Source organism: Callospermophilus lateralis, chromosome 18, assembly GCF_048772815.1.
Source record: "Callospermophilus lateralis isolate mCalLat2 chromosome 18, mCalLat2.hap1, whole genome shotgun sequence".
In the NCBI taxonomy this organism is placed as follows: Eukaryota; Metazoa; Chordata; class Mammalia; order Rodentia; family Sciuridae; genus Callospermophilus; species Callospermophilus lateralis.
In genome coordinates, this window is record NC_135322.1 from 47,074,777 (window position 1) to 47,087,730 (window position 12,954).

The 12,954-nt window shown below is 41.6% G+C and overlaps 1 protein-coding gene across 1 annotated transcript in view; it reads right to left on the reverse strand.

Annotated features, from left to right (window-relative positions):
- Positions 1-12,954, reverse strand: part of Cdh11 (cadherin 11) — a 147,692-nt gene that overhangs the window by 80,023 nt on the left and 54,715 nt on the right. The window contains exon 2 of the mRNA XM_076837914.2: positions 8,090-8,214. The gene's annotated coding sequence lies outside the window, so the exon portion shown is untranslated. The remainder of the gene's footprint in view (positions 1-8,089; positions 8,215-12,954) is intronic.

Here is a 12,954-nt window from a genome sequence, read left to right on the forward strand (position 1 = left end):
TAAGCCTCAGTTTCTTCTTGCATGGAATGCAACTCAAGTGATCACAGTAGATAATTTACAGGGAAGCTATGTGCAAACTTTAAAGAGGTGTGCCTTTAAAGGACAGGCCCCAGGCCCTGAGCTTACTGTTCCTAATGGGGAAGGCAGCATTGGTGCATTGGCAGAGACTGGGCTAAAGATTATTGTTCCAAGTCCATTTTCAAAAGGAAAAATATTAGCCCCATGTCTGCCAAAATTCTCAGCAGGGAAAGGCCAGGTAGATGGAAACAATAAATATCTCATCCCTCTGAAAGCCTATTCACCAAAACTGCATATGTACCCCCACACACCACAATAGATGGCATGAGATTGATTCTCTTCTTAAGGATCCTGCAGACTTAAAGATAAATGAACAACAATGTGTCAACAGAGGATCATCAGTGCTGACTTCTCCATTAGTCACAGTAAGCACAGTGCCTGAGGCCCACAGTGATTTTAGATGGTTTACAGGAAAGTTTTAATTTCTTTTACAATGAGAAAAAAAAATGACCTTTTAGGATAGAAGATTATATTTATCTTTATACCAAATAGCCATAAATATAAATTCATATTTGTTGTATGGAGAAAGTGGAAGTCATAGGAAGACCCTAAGGAACCATGACCCCTGAAAATAAGAGGAAAAAGAGATACACTATCTCATGGGGTCTGGGAACCCCAGTTGGATGACAGCATTCTTCTCTGTGTACCCAGACCAATCAGGCCAGAGAAGAATAATGTGAGAAAGTCAGGGTGTGTAGCATTACAGCATGTTCAGGGACAACTAGCAATAAGCTATGACTGGAGAGCCAAGTGGGAAGATGGATGGGGGCTTCCAGTGATGAGAGGACGTGGGCACTGGATCTTGTCCATCGTAGAAGCCAGGCCAAGGACTTTGCCTAAACTCTAAACTTCTGAAGCTTGCATCTCAGGATGGACCAACTTGATATAGTGTAGATTAGAAAAAAACCATGCTGTGGCTCAATGGAGAGGGACTGGGGACCTGGACATGCCTCCATGACCTTGAGCACCAACTACCTTGGCCAGTCCTGAGTGAACACAGTCTGCTTCTGCCCTCTTATCAGGGTTGTTGAGCAGGTACCTGCTCGAACTCCTCATGGGAATGAAAATTCACATGCCAAAAAAAAAAAAGGTTTTTGATCACTGCCCAAGTATGATACAAATGATTTGGGGATGGTGGATAACAATATTCCTGGGTCCTAGAAATTCTGAACACTGGTTAGAAGTCTTAAGAGCTTCAAAATAGTATCTGTTATGAATAGAAATATACTTCAGGAGATTTTCCAGATATTCATTTAAAGAGGTGCCTACTCATTAGCACTTGTGCATATGCAACTAAAATAAAAAAAAACATTATTTTCCTTTAAAATAAATAGTATAAGAATCGTTGCTGTGGCAACCCAACCCAGCAGAATTTGGAATGGTGTTTAGATACTAAAATTCAGAAAGTCTATCTAAAAGATGAACTCACTGGCCCTTTCACAATTTTTTCTAACGCTTCCAAATTGAGGTACCTGCCAGGTGTCTGGGTGCAACCTTCTGGATTCTCTGCAGACACAATAAATTGGTGGCAGATTTTGGTATGGCTTGTTACGTTTCTATCCTTGCTTCCTCATCTCACAATGCCTTGATTTCTGAGTTCCCCAAAGGGCAGAGGGCAATTTGGGTTAGTAGCCTCCCCATCAAATGGTGATTCTGTGTCTTAGGAATGATGTGGAGTCAGGGAGGACTGATGGACCATGGCCTGATTTCTTCATAAAATACTCTGGAGTCAGCTGGATAGACCCAACTGAAGGAAACAGGATTAGAAAGTGGTCAGAAAAATACCTCCATGTGGTTTATGAACTTCTTGAGAATAGGAACTGTTGTGGTCAACTGCACCTGTGGATTTAGTACAGTGTAAAAAGACAATAGGTGTATGTTCACCTGCATATGAAAATGAATAAATGAATGAATGGCTAGGAAGTCCTTTCATGGAAATTCCCTCCCACCATGCTCAGAAGAACTGCCTTCTTTAGCTGAGATATGTCTAAAGATATGCCTGTCACCTTGAAGATCCTGGGGAACTACCTTGCAAATAGTGTGCACACGTCTTGGCATAGAACATGCAAGAGTTTCATGGAAGCCTTCAGGAATTATTTGATGAGAGAATGAAAGAATGAATAACTGAAAATAATCCTCCTGGTCCCAGGCCCACGAATGTGAAACTCCACCACACTGTCTTATTAAGTTACTTCCTGCCGGTCGCAGGATTCAAAGACCCTCTGACTTTGAGAACAAACTATCCCTTGCCATGTAATACACAGAGGAAGTGCACAGATAACTTGAGCAATGCTCAGGTGCTTTGATCTTGAAAGGAGGAAATCCCACACCAGCCTTTGAGATACCATGTGGACTCTGACAAGAAGAACAGAAGACATAATTCTATCTCAATGGCCAGTTGTTGGAAATGAAGTGATTAGATTTCAATTGGACTGTCTGTTTTATCCTGGGCCTCTGGGCCCGGAAGACAAAAGCAGGGAGTATGTTCATCTGCCCAAATGCTGGTTTTTGCTGAGCACCGGGGGACACAATCCTTTCCCCAAAATCAAGTGACACAAAGTCAGCCTCCTGCCACCTGGGGGATAGAATGGCTGCTCATGGCATCTCAGGGAAACTGACCTGAGAGGAACATGTTCTCAGTGGCAAATACATTTATCTCCCCAAGTGAGCAGCAGGGAAGGAGGCTTGCTGGGTTCTCTGGGTAACTGACGTCCGAACTACACCTTAAGTTGAAATTAAATTCACAAAATCATTGCATGGAGCACAGCAAAGTAATTTTTAAAAAGTCAATGACTCTTGATGAAGAGTTTGTTAAGAATTCATTGTATTATTTTTGGAAAATTTCTACAGGTGGAAAATGTTTTAACAGCAAAAAGAAGAATCACAACTTTTAAATCAAACAACAGGCAAGTGAAACAAGAGGAAAACTGAAAAAAAAATTCTTCTTAAAATCAAGGTGTAGGACAGTGTGCAGAACTGTATTTGTAGCTGGGTCTCTTCCATGTACATGTACAAAGGTGGAGGGAGTGGCCATGTGGATGCATGTTTGTAACTGACTGGAAGGTCACAAAGGAAACCCCAAATAGTGGTTGTCTCTTGGAAAGGAAATGAGAGGCCAGGAATTGGATGAACGGTCTCTGTAGGCGTTTTTCATATTTTGAATTTTAAAAAGGTTTAATCTATTTCAACATCTTGTCTGTTTAAATAAAAATAAAAATGAAAACCAACAAACATTTCAGGGGACACTCTACCTGGTCATCACAGAGGACAGCTCAACAACCTCTCTTCAGATCCCCTTGACAGGTCTTGATCTCCTCCTGCCAGTCAATTCCTACTCAGGCTCCTGTCTAAACCCACAGGTGAACTCCCTGCTGAGGTCTCTACTTCTACCAGAATCATTCCATCCTGTGTTCTTACAATCTGTGAAGATGGTTATTAGTGGCTTTGTGCCATGGCCTTCTATCTGCCAGCCTGGCTCCAACACCAAAAAGCCAGGGGTGGGGGGGTCACGATAAAGTCATAACTTTGGTTTCACTGTTGTATTGAGACAGGTGCATCTCATTTATGACCCAGTTCAAGGCCTAAAACACTGATGGTTCTCAAGGGAAGGCTGATGTGAGAACATATCCAGACCCCTCTTGTCCTCTAACTCAATATATACACATTGAGCTTCAAACTGTGCCTAGAATCCATTAGGTCACCTTTAAAACTCAAGATTTAGGCCATACCAAAACAATGACAATATGAATTGCTTTCCAGCTACCTCCCATGTACATCGGTCCAAGACTGAAAGTCACAGTTCAAACGAATTAGAAGAGTCATATTGATCAATAGGAGGCACTGGGGTGTGGCACGTGAGAGTGGAAACTCTGCTTCCTCTTTCCATAGTTAATTATGTGGTCATAAGAAACTGCTCTCACCTCTGAACTTTAGTGTCTTCATCTATTAAAAAAAAAAACTCATTGCTACTGCATGTAGCAATCAAATTTTGGGTGACATCCAACAAGACAGTAACCGTAAAGCATGAGGTCCCATGCCTGCCAGACGGCTTTGCTTAACAGGTATCAGCTACCGTCTAATATTGGGAGAGATCTCTGTTCTCTGCCCATCATTCATTAAAGAAAGTAAGATCAGAGAAGCATAACGTTGGCAGAGGTATTTCCTTTCATATTGATTTCATGCAGCAGCAGGATATTCACATGCCTGGCATGTAGGAATTTCATGCAACTGTCCATTGAACATGGTAGTCACAGTTACATTACTCATTGAAGATCTGCAATGGATGGTCACCAAGCACACTGAGCAACTGTTTATGATTCTAGTGACACTAGCTACAGATGACCTGGCCTCCTTCTCCACAGTGGCCTACATCCAGAAATAGGAAAAGTGTATTTGCAGACAGTCCCAGCAGGCCCAGAGGCTTATAAAGCAGACTGCCAACACTTCAAACTGTCAGAGGCAACACAGAGCTCATGGATTTCCTAGCACAGGTGAGCTGTCCCAAACAGCTTCTGGGACTGACTTCTATGCAAATGAAAGATAACTGGGTGACCTGTGACCAGGAGCCCCAGATGACTATTACTCATCAGGGTGTCAATGTGTGCACCTTCTTCTTTTGCAAAGGGCACATCCCTTGTACTTCTCCAAGGCCCATTGGTATCTGGGCTCTAGTGTCCTACTAGAAACCCAGCAAGGTCGCAGGGCTGAGATCTGTCCTGTAGCTACCCAGGTAATTCCTCCACTGCTCTGAGAAGGTACCTAAGTGAGACAGGTATGCCAGGAATGAAAATTCAGGTTCAATTTGATTTTCCTGCAAGTCAGGGAGGAAGCTGACTCTGTGATCCCAAGCCGTTTCACCAGGATTTGTTAAGTCCCTTTTTCCTTCCACTTAGAGTCTGGCTGCTAGATACAGTGCCACTTAAATGCGGACTCCTTAGGACTAGGGAGTTTTTAGGAAAAGTGCCTTTTCATTCCTATGCCTGGATTGCAGAGACCTGATCAAGAAACACTGGCATCCTGAACTCACTGGCTATCAGGAATGAGACTTGAGCTAAAGTTGTTGATAAGTTCTGTTTTGCTATTTCCAGACCTAAAACTAAGATGATCATCATGAATGAGCCTTCTTTTCCACAAGGTCACAATATTCCTCTCCTTAAAGCAATAATCCTATCCCCAAGATGAAAGCATGATACATGTCTGTATTATGCTGTTTTTTTTTTTTGTTTGTTTGTGTACTTCTATTTTTAAGGATGACGGTGACCAGCAGCTCTGGGTCACAATGCCTATTCCACAGGCATTAGAATATTTGACTTCCTCTTCTTGGAATAAAAGCTATGCAAAGCTCCTCAAAATAGGCTATTCTTAATTTCTAGTTGAAAAAAAAAAATCTAACAGATTTCCTAGAAGTGAAATTAAATTCAAGTATTTTCTATTTAACTTTTGACTCTGTTTCATTGCTACCTCATCCTAATTGTCCCTATTACCTAGAAAAATCAGAAATGTCACTCTCACCTCCTATTGAAGAATTGAAAGGGCAGATGCAATGAAGAGACCCATTTAGCTTGGCAGAAATGAGATGATCATCATTCACAGACATACCCACGAGAGAGAGACGCGTTTTTGTCTGCTGAACCAGGTTTCAAAGCAAATGACCAAAAATTATGCACAAGGGAGAAAAGTGGACCCTACAACTTCCAAATCAGGCTGGTGCATTTGCAAGGAGGGGTAGATCTGCTTTCACGACAAATGTTTTCATTCATTGGATTTTCTCCTAACAACTACTGACCAGAGCATGGGAGAAAATGCTGGGAGCTCCCAAAGTTGAGGTTGTCTCCCCAAACAGACCCTCATCAATATAAGATCAATATATGAGTATCTGGAACATCTCCAAAAATCAATGGGTCTAGTTGCAGCTGATGCCCATCTCTTTAACAAGAGCTTGTGTGGACTGCGGAAAAGACCTCTGGCCTTATGTGGAAAGAAATGATTTTGTCAACAATTTTGTGGATTTGTTCAGGAAAAGGAAGAAGAGTGCCAAAAGACCCAGCTAGAGGTAAAGTCAAACTTTTAACAGATACAGATGCCAACCATAAAAGTTATGGCATATCACCATAGACAACTTACCTTCTCTACTGTTGGTTTCTCTCATTTATACAATTTTGGATATTAATAGTACCTACCGTATCAGACTTTTGCAAACTTTAAAGGAGGTGATGACTTTAAAGAAAGTCTAAGCCTGACAAGGGTCAGCATGCAATATCTGTTAACTGATATAATTATGGCTGTTCTCTCCCTTCTTTTCCTGTTCAAAATATACTATAGATCTCTGTTCACTTGTTTAATAAATACCTTTTACATGCATACTTTGGGCCAGATATGTGCTTGAAACTAGGAGCATGGTGGTCCCCAAAAAAACCCTGCCCTCTAGAACCTCAAGGTACAGCTAGGAAAGCAGACAACTACATAGACAACAATGATCCAACATGGAAATCACAGAAAGGGGTGTCATCCCTGTCTGGTAAAGTATTGTCCAAAAGCTGTCCACAGCTCAGTCTTAGGGGATCAGAAATAACTCTTCAGACACAGTGAGGTCCAAGCTAAGCTAAAAAGTGAGTAAGAATGCTTTTAGAAAGAGAGGGGTTATATGGTTTTAGGGAAGCGAGTGTGTGATGTGGGTAGATTCTAGAGAGCTTGTCTATCAAGAGGGCTAGGTGTGGAGAGAGAGGCTGAGAGGTGAGTCTGGAAAGCATTCAGGAGTCCTAGAAGCTCATTCAGGAGCTTATGTCTCTATTTTTGAAAGGAGTTAAGTGGGAGAGTGCTGTAAAGTCTGGATCAGGGATAATGTTCACAGAGTGTGTGGAAGATTCTCTTATTGGAGCTGATGAGGGAGAACTAATCCTTGACGCAAAAACAAAATACTAACAAACGAAAACACCTGTTAAGTGGCAATTCCAGTAACATTGGAGAGAGGCGGTTGGGATTACATCTGGATGGTGGCAGGAGGAAGAGAGGAAAACAGAAATATTTCTGAGATAACTGCGAGTTCACAGTAGGAATGAATGAACAGGAATGCACTGTCATGGGAGGAGAGGAACTGAGAGGCATGAAGGATTCCTCCTGTGTTTCCGGCTGGGGTGAACTATGATGCTGTCACCCAAATGTGGGACAGAGGAGAAAGCTAAGGGCTAGAGGGGATATCATGATATGCATTTGGCCTGGCATTCAAGGCACCTGCTGACCGTGTACGTGAGCATGAGCCACAGACGTGTGGGTAGGTGAGTCTAGATCCCTCAAATGTGGGCTGTCCTGCTGACAGAGTTAATCCTCAAATTTCTAGCCTGATATTTGGATGCCCTATGAAAATAGCTGCAATCACCACTGACCAGATGGAATGCAGCCAAATGGATTGTAGAATTCTAAAACTTGAGAACTCTTAGACCCTAAATCCAATCACCGTGTGACCCAGAAAAGAGCTCATTAACCTAAGGGCACACAGACCCTGACTAGCAGAGCTGGGTCCAGGAGTTAAAATCAGGCCTGCTGGATCCTCACCAAGGCTCTTGGCTGTTGAGATCTATAAGGTTCAGTCTCCCAGCAATCTCTTCCTTGTAGGATATAAGCCACCTTATCCTATTTTAAGAATTCTTTTCAAAACAAAGAAAAGAAAAAAATACAACATGATAATCATCTCAATTAATATGTCCAGCCAAGTCCTTGCTAAAGAATCATAATATTCTATGGTTTCTTCTCTCTCTTCTATATTAAAAAGAGTTATCATCCCTGTACTGACACATAGTAAGTGTCCAATATAGAGAATACCTTGAATGACCTTGAAAAATCCTATTCCTCAAAGTCCAAGGAAGTAGGCCTCACGCTCTCACTCAGATCTCTACTTTGGATTGGATAAAGGTCCTAATGAAGCTAGGCTTAAGGAATGGATCCAGCAGGCATAATTTCCATCTCCACATACATATCAACATGTGGCTCACTCAGTAATGTTGATCCATCTTACCTTCTTCACCCATTGGATACTTGCTGCCAATTTCTATAAGATACTCCACCCATCTGATTGGTCACTCAACAAATGACAGAACAATTGAGTATCACGGAGCCACCAAGCCAAAAGCACAGTGATTTCTGCAAAAAAAAAAAAAAAAAAAAAAAAAGATATTTAGTAATTTAGAGATGACAGGGCTTGATAAGATGATCCACTACTTTACACGGGGAATACACAGTTGCAGAAGACAGGCTTTTCTCTTGGAAGATAACAGATCAGATGTGCAAAGAAAGATATAACCCAGTTATTACAAAGGTAGGAAAACTTGTCATGGTTTTTGAAGTACCAAAATGGTGTGATTAGTCATCTGTGTATTTGGTACTTTGGTGACAAATTGGTCAAGCATTCACCATTAAAACAAAGTGAATTTCTCTTGCGTTTGCCCTAGCACCAACACTGCATGTGAACATATGAAGTCTTGAGACAATTTCTAATAGAAACTGTGTTCTGAGTTCAAGCCAGGCCTTCCTTTATGAAGTGGGAAGCAGTGTTCTGGAGATGCCCGATCTTTGAGGAACAATAAGCTCAAGGACAAACAGTCGTATGGTGGTGGTGACAGGCGATGTCATCCCCATTCCAGGAGACTAGAGCACTGAGCTGAAAGCACTGCAGTAGTCATCCGGGTTATGTTTTGCCTCACTACACAGTACTCTGGGTTTTCTGTGCCGGGCTGTTCTGCCTGGATCTGGTCTGATTCATCTTCAAATCTACTAAAGCGTCTAACACATTCCCTAGCCAGAGCAGCTGTTCATATATTTGTTGAATGAATGAAAAGAAGTACACGAAGTATCTAAACAGCTGTTGTCTTTAAAAATGGGGGCACTGAACCAAGAAAGGTGTCGGCTGGCGTAGCTTCTCTGACAAGAAAACAAAGGAATACTTGAATGCCCTTCAGCTCTAGAGCTTCTACCTTCTAGGACCAACTCACATCTGCATGGGGGGCGTCAACAGCAACTTTCATTGATTTCATTTATTGTGCTTTTTTTTTTTCCCCGAATCTACTTTTACCTCCTGATCTTGCTTCCATCCAATGGTTCCTCAACTTCGTCCAAAATAAGCAATACACACCCTTCTTATTGAAGGACAGTAGATGAATTGTAAACCTACTAAGAGTTATCCTTAGCACCATGTTTCTGATAACTGTACCAAGAAGAACAATATATATATATATATATATATATATATATATATATATTTTTTTTTTTTTTTTTCCTATGCTGTTGCCAAGATGTCAAGGGCTTAGCAGCACTGAGATTATTTACAGACACACATGGAGTCACAGAGGAAAACCACGTGGAGCCATTCACTCAACAACAGCTAATGGATGGTGAAAGGGTCCTACTTGGCAACTATATTGCTTGTATCCAGTCCTCAAAAAATGGCACATGCCTGTAATCCCAGTGGCTGGGGAGGCTAAGGCACGGGGATAGGAAGTTCAAAGTCAGCCTCAGCAACTTCAGGAGGCCCCAAGCAACTCAGTGAGACCCTGTCTCTTAAAAAAATATATTTTTTAAAAAGGGTTGGGGATGTAGCTTAGTGGTTAAGCACTGCTGGGTTCAATCCCCAATACCAAAACCAAAACCAAAATAACCCCAGCAATAAACCACACACTTACTCATAACCCTGTGTAGACTCCAGGTAAATCTGAGCTGATCCTGGGTAACCAATAAAATATAGCAAAGGTGGTACTGTATGGGCCTCAGGTGAGGGTCAAGGAAGCACAGCTTCAAACTAAAGAGAATCATCCCTGAGCCCTCAGATCTAAAGTATTTGCCTTGATAGGTTTAGATTCTTTCTACCTTCCAGTTTCTCCCTTTCCAAATGGAAGTGGCTGTCTATTTTATGTCTGCCTACTATTATATCAGAGAAGCATATAATTTCTCTGGTTTCACAAGTTCACAGTTGCAGGGAAATTTTGCATCAGGATAAATTGTATGGAGTCTTTCACCATTCAGATGACATTTAGATGAGTCTTTGGACTTTAATATTGAAGTGGAAACAAGATACGATTTTGAGAGCTATTGGCATGAAATCAATACATTTTATTTGCAAAATGGCATGGGTTTTGAACTGACTATTTGGGACCCTGAAATTACACATGTTGAGGTTTACATAAAGTCAGGGAGGTGGGACTCCCACAATAATCCCATCATAGCATTCATAAGGAAACTAGAAAATGAGCATGTTCTACTCTTCCTGCTCCCTCTCACTCTCCTCTCTCTCCATCTACCACTTTCTCTCTGCTTTGGAAGGATAACGAGAAGATGAGAAGACGACCACCTGCAAACAAGGAAGGAGACCCCTGACTCCAAGAATCAAATCTGCTGACACCTTCCTCTTAGACTTCTAAATATCTTCTTGTTCAAGCTCCTCAGCCCTTAGTATTATGTCATCACAGTCTGAACTGATTCCTACAGAGACCCTGTGGCCTGCCTTGTGCTCTTTGAAGGCTTGCTCTTGGAGAAGCCAGCAGGCATGTGTGGAGTCTCAATGCTCTGAACCATCATACCGTGAGCAATCATACCCAGCCAGCCAGATGCTGCCCACCTTCTTCTGCTTCAGCCAGAAGGTGAGTAAAGGTGCCACCTTGGACATTGCACCTCTTCAAACCTTCCCATAGCTCCCGTCATCTCATAAACAGGCATAAGAGAAATCCTAGGAAGAACCACCTAAATGAATTCACAAAACTTGCAGAACTATAGGGGATAGGTATAAATTGTTGTTATAAACCACTTCAGTTTGGAGTGTCATGTTAGTCATCAGTAGGTAACCAGAATGCTGTAAACAGGGATGAAAAGGCACTTTCCAGGGGCCTCTACAATACAACCACCCTGAGTATCAAAAGTCCCACTTCGCCCAAGCTCAAAGGGATATGATTCTTGCTGAAGGTATTCAGCCAATAGCCCCCAAAGAAGACTTCAGGGTCCGTGTTTCTGCTGTTTTCCTTCTCCAGACTACAGTCTGTCAACGATGCAGCTCTATCTGTCGTCAGCATGTTTTTAAAAGTTCTCAAAATGGATAAAAAGTGAATTGGACTCCCCACTTTGTCTTGCATTCTTTACCTCCCTGAAAAACGCTTTCTATAAAACTTCTTTCGCCAAAGCCTGCAGAACCAATGGAAAGCTTCAGAAGTAAAAGCAAAAAAAGCAAAAAAAAAAAAAAAAAAAAAAAAAAAAAGATGATGACAAGGATGAATCATCTGTGAATTCTCATCACTGCAAGCCTCTGCAAAAGAGGAGCTGTGAAAATTTCATGTGCAACAAGAAGACCTCGTGCCTTAGATAGAAAACGATCAATTCAAGCATTCTAAGTTGTTCTTTGGGCTTTGGGGAGAGTAGATGGGTCTGAGAGGGCTCTGCGGGTTGGCTGTACATCTTCTCTCCGCATAGGCCTTCTCATTTGGGATGTTCACTTTCCCTCATCTTCCTCGCATCTCATGAACCCCTGGGAACTGGAACCATGTGTTCCCTCCTGAGCCAAGACACCACAGTCCAGACTTGCTGCATCTGCCTCCTGGCTACTCTCAGGATCTCCCCACTTCATTTTTCCAGGCTTACAAACCATTACAGCCCTGGGGTAAAAAACTCTCTCTCTCTCTCTCTCTCTCTCTCTCTCTCTCTCTCTATATATATATATATATATATATATATATATTTTTTTTTTTTTTTTTAATTTAGAGACGAGGTCTTAGTGAGCTGCTTAGGGCCTAGCTATGTTGCTGAGGCTGGCTTTGAACTCTCAGTCCTCCTGTCGCAGCCTCCCGAGCTGCCGGGATAACAGATGTGTGCCACCATGCTTGGCCATATCTTTCTCTTTGTGAACAAAATAAAACAAATGTTGTGGCTTATAGATCAACATGTATGGGTCCTCTTTGAGAATGTGGGCTCAGCCAAGCCAAGTGTATATCAGAATAATTGTCAACAACCCCCCAAATAAATATATTATATTATATTATATTATAAATACACACACACACACATATATATATATATATATATATATATATATATGTATATATGTTCATATGTGTGTATGTGTGTGTGTGTGTATTACTGATGGTGGGGTTGGAAAACAGTCCCCTTCCATTTACTTCATGAGTGCATGCTGTAGGATCCTCAGACTTATGTCTGAATGTTCTGTGAGAATAACCCATTATAGATACAACAGGGATCATAAGCTAAAAGGTTGACACCTCCATTTTACAGACAGAAAAACTGAAGCTAAGTGATAAATGTCCAATTGCATAGGGCAAGAAAGTAGCATAACGGGTGGGGTGCAGTTAACTCATTAAGACATCCGCTCCTTTCTACAAGTTATAAAGATGAGACCCACTTCCCAGGGCAAATCATGCCCATCCCTCTGGGATGTGGCCAAAGATAATTCCTACTTTCTGGCATAATGACACAACAGGGAATTGAGATATTCTGAAACGGAGCTGATTAAAACAAACCATGATTAAATATTCATATTTTGCTATTGTATAATCAAGTGAAAAGCTAGGTGTTTGAAACATTTATTAGGTAAAGAAATGGAGCAGTAGCCTTACATTTTCCTACCTTCTAGAAAGATCACGTTGCTTTGCTGATGTAGTTCTGTGCTTTTCTTGCTCTGTAAGCAGAAGGGGTTATAAGTATTCAACAGACCCCAAGTGCCTACAGATGAGACCTTTGTTTGGGGCTTTTCACATGTTCCTGACATCATCAAAGTGATGGTGAAATCAATTAATAATCACCACTGGGTGTTTTTCTTTCCTCTTATCGCTGAAGTTCTGAAACCATATGGCAAAGCATATTTTGTAGGATAGGTTTGTAGATTCTGAT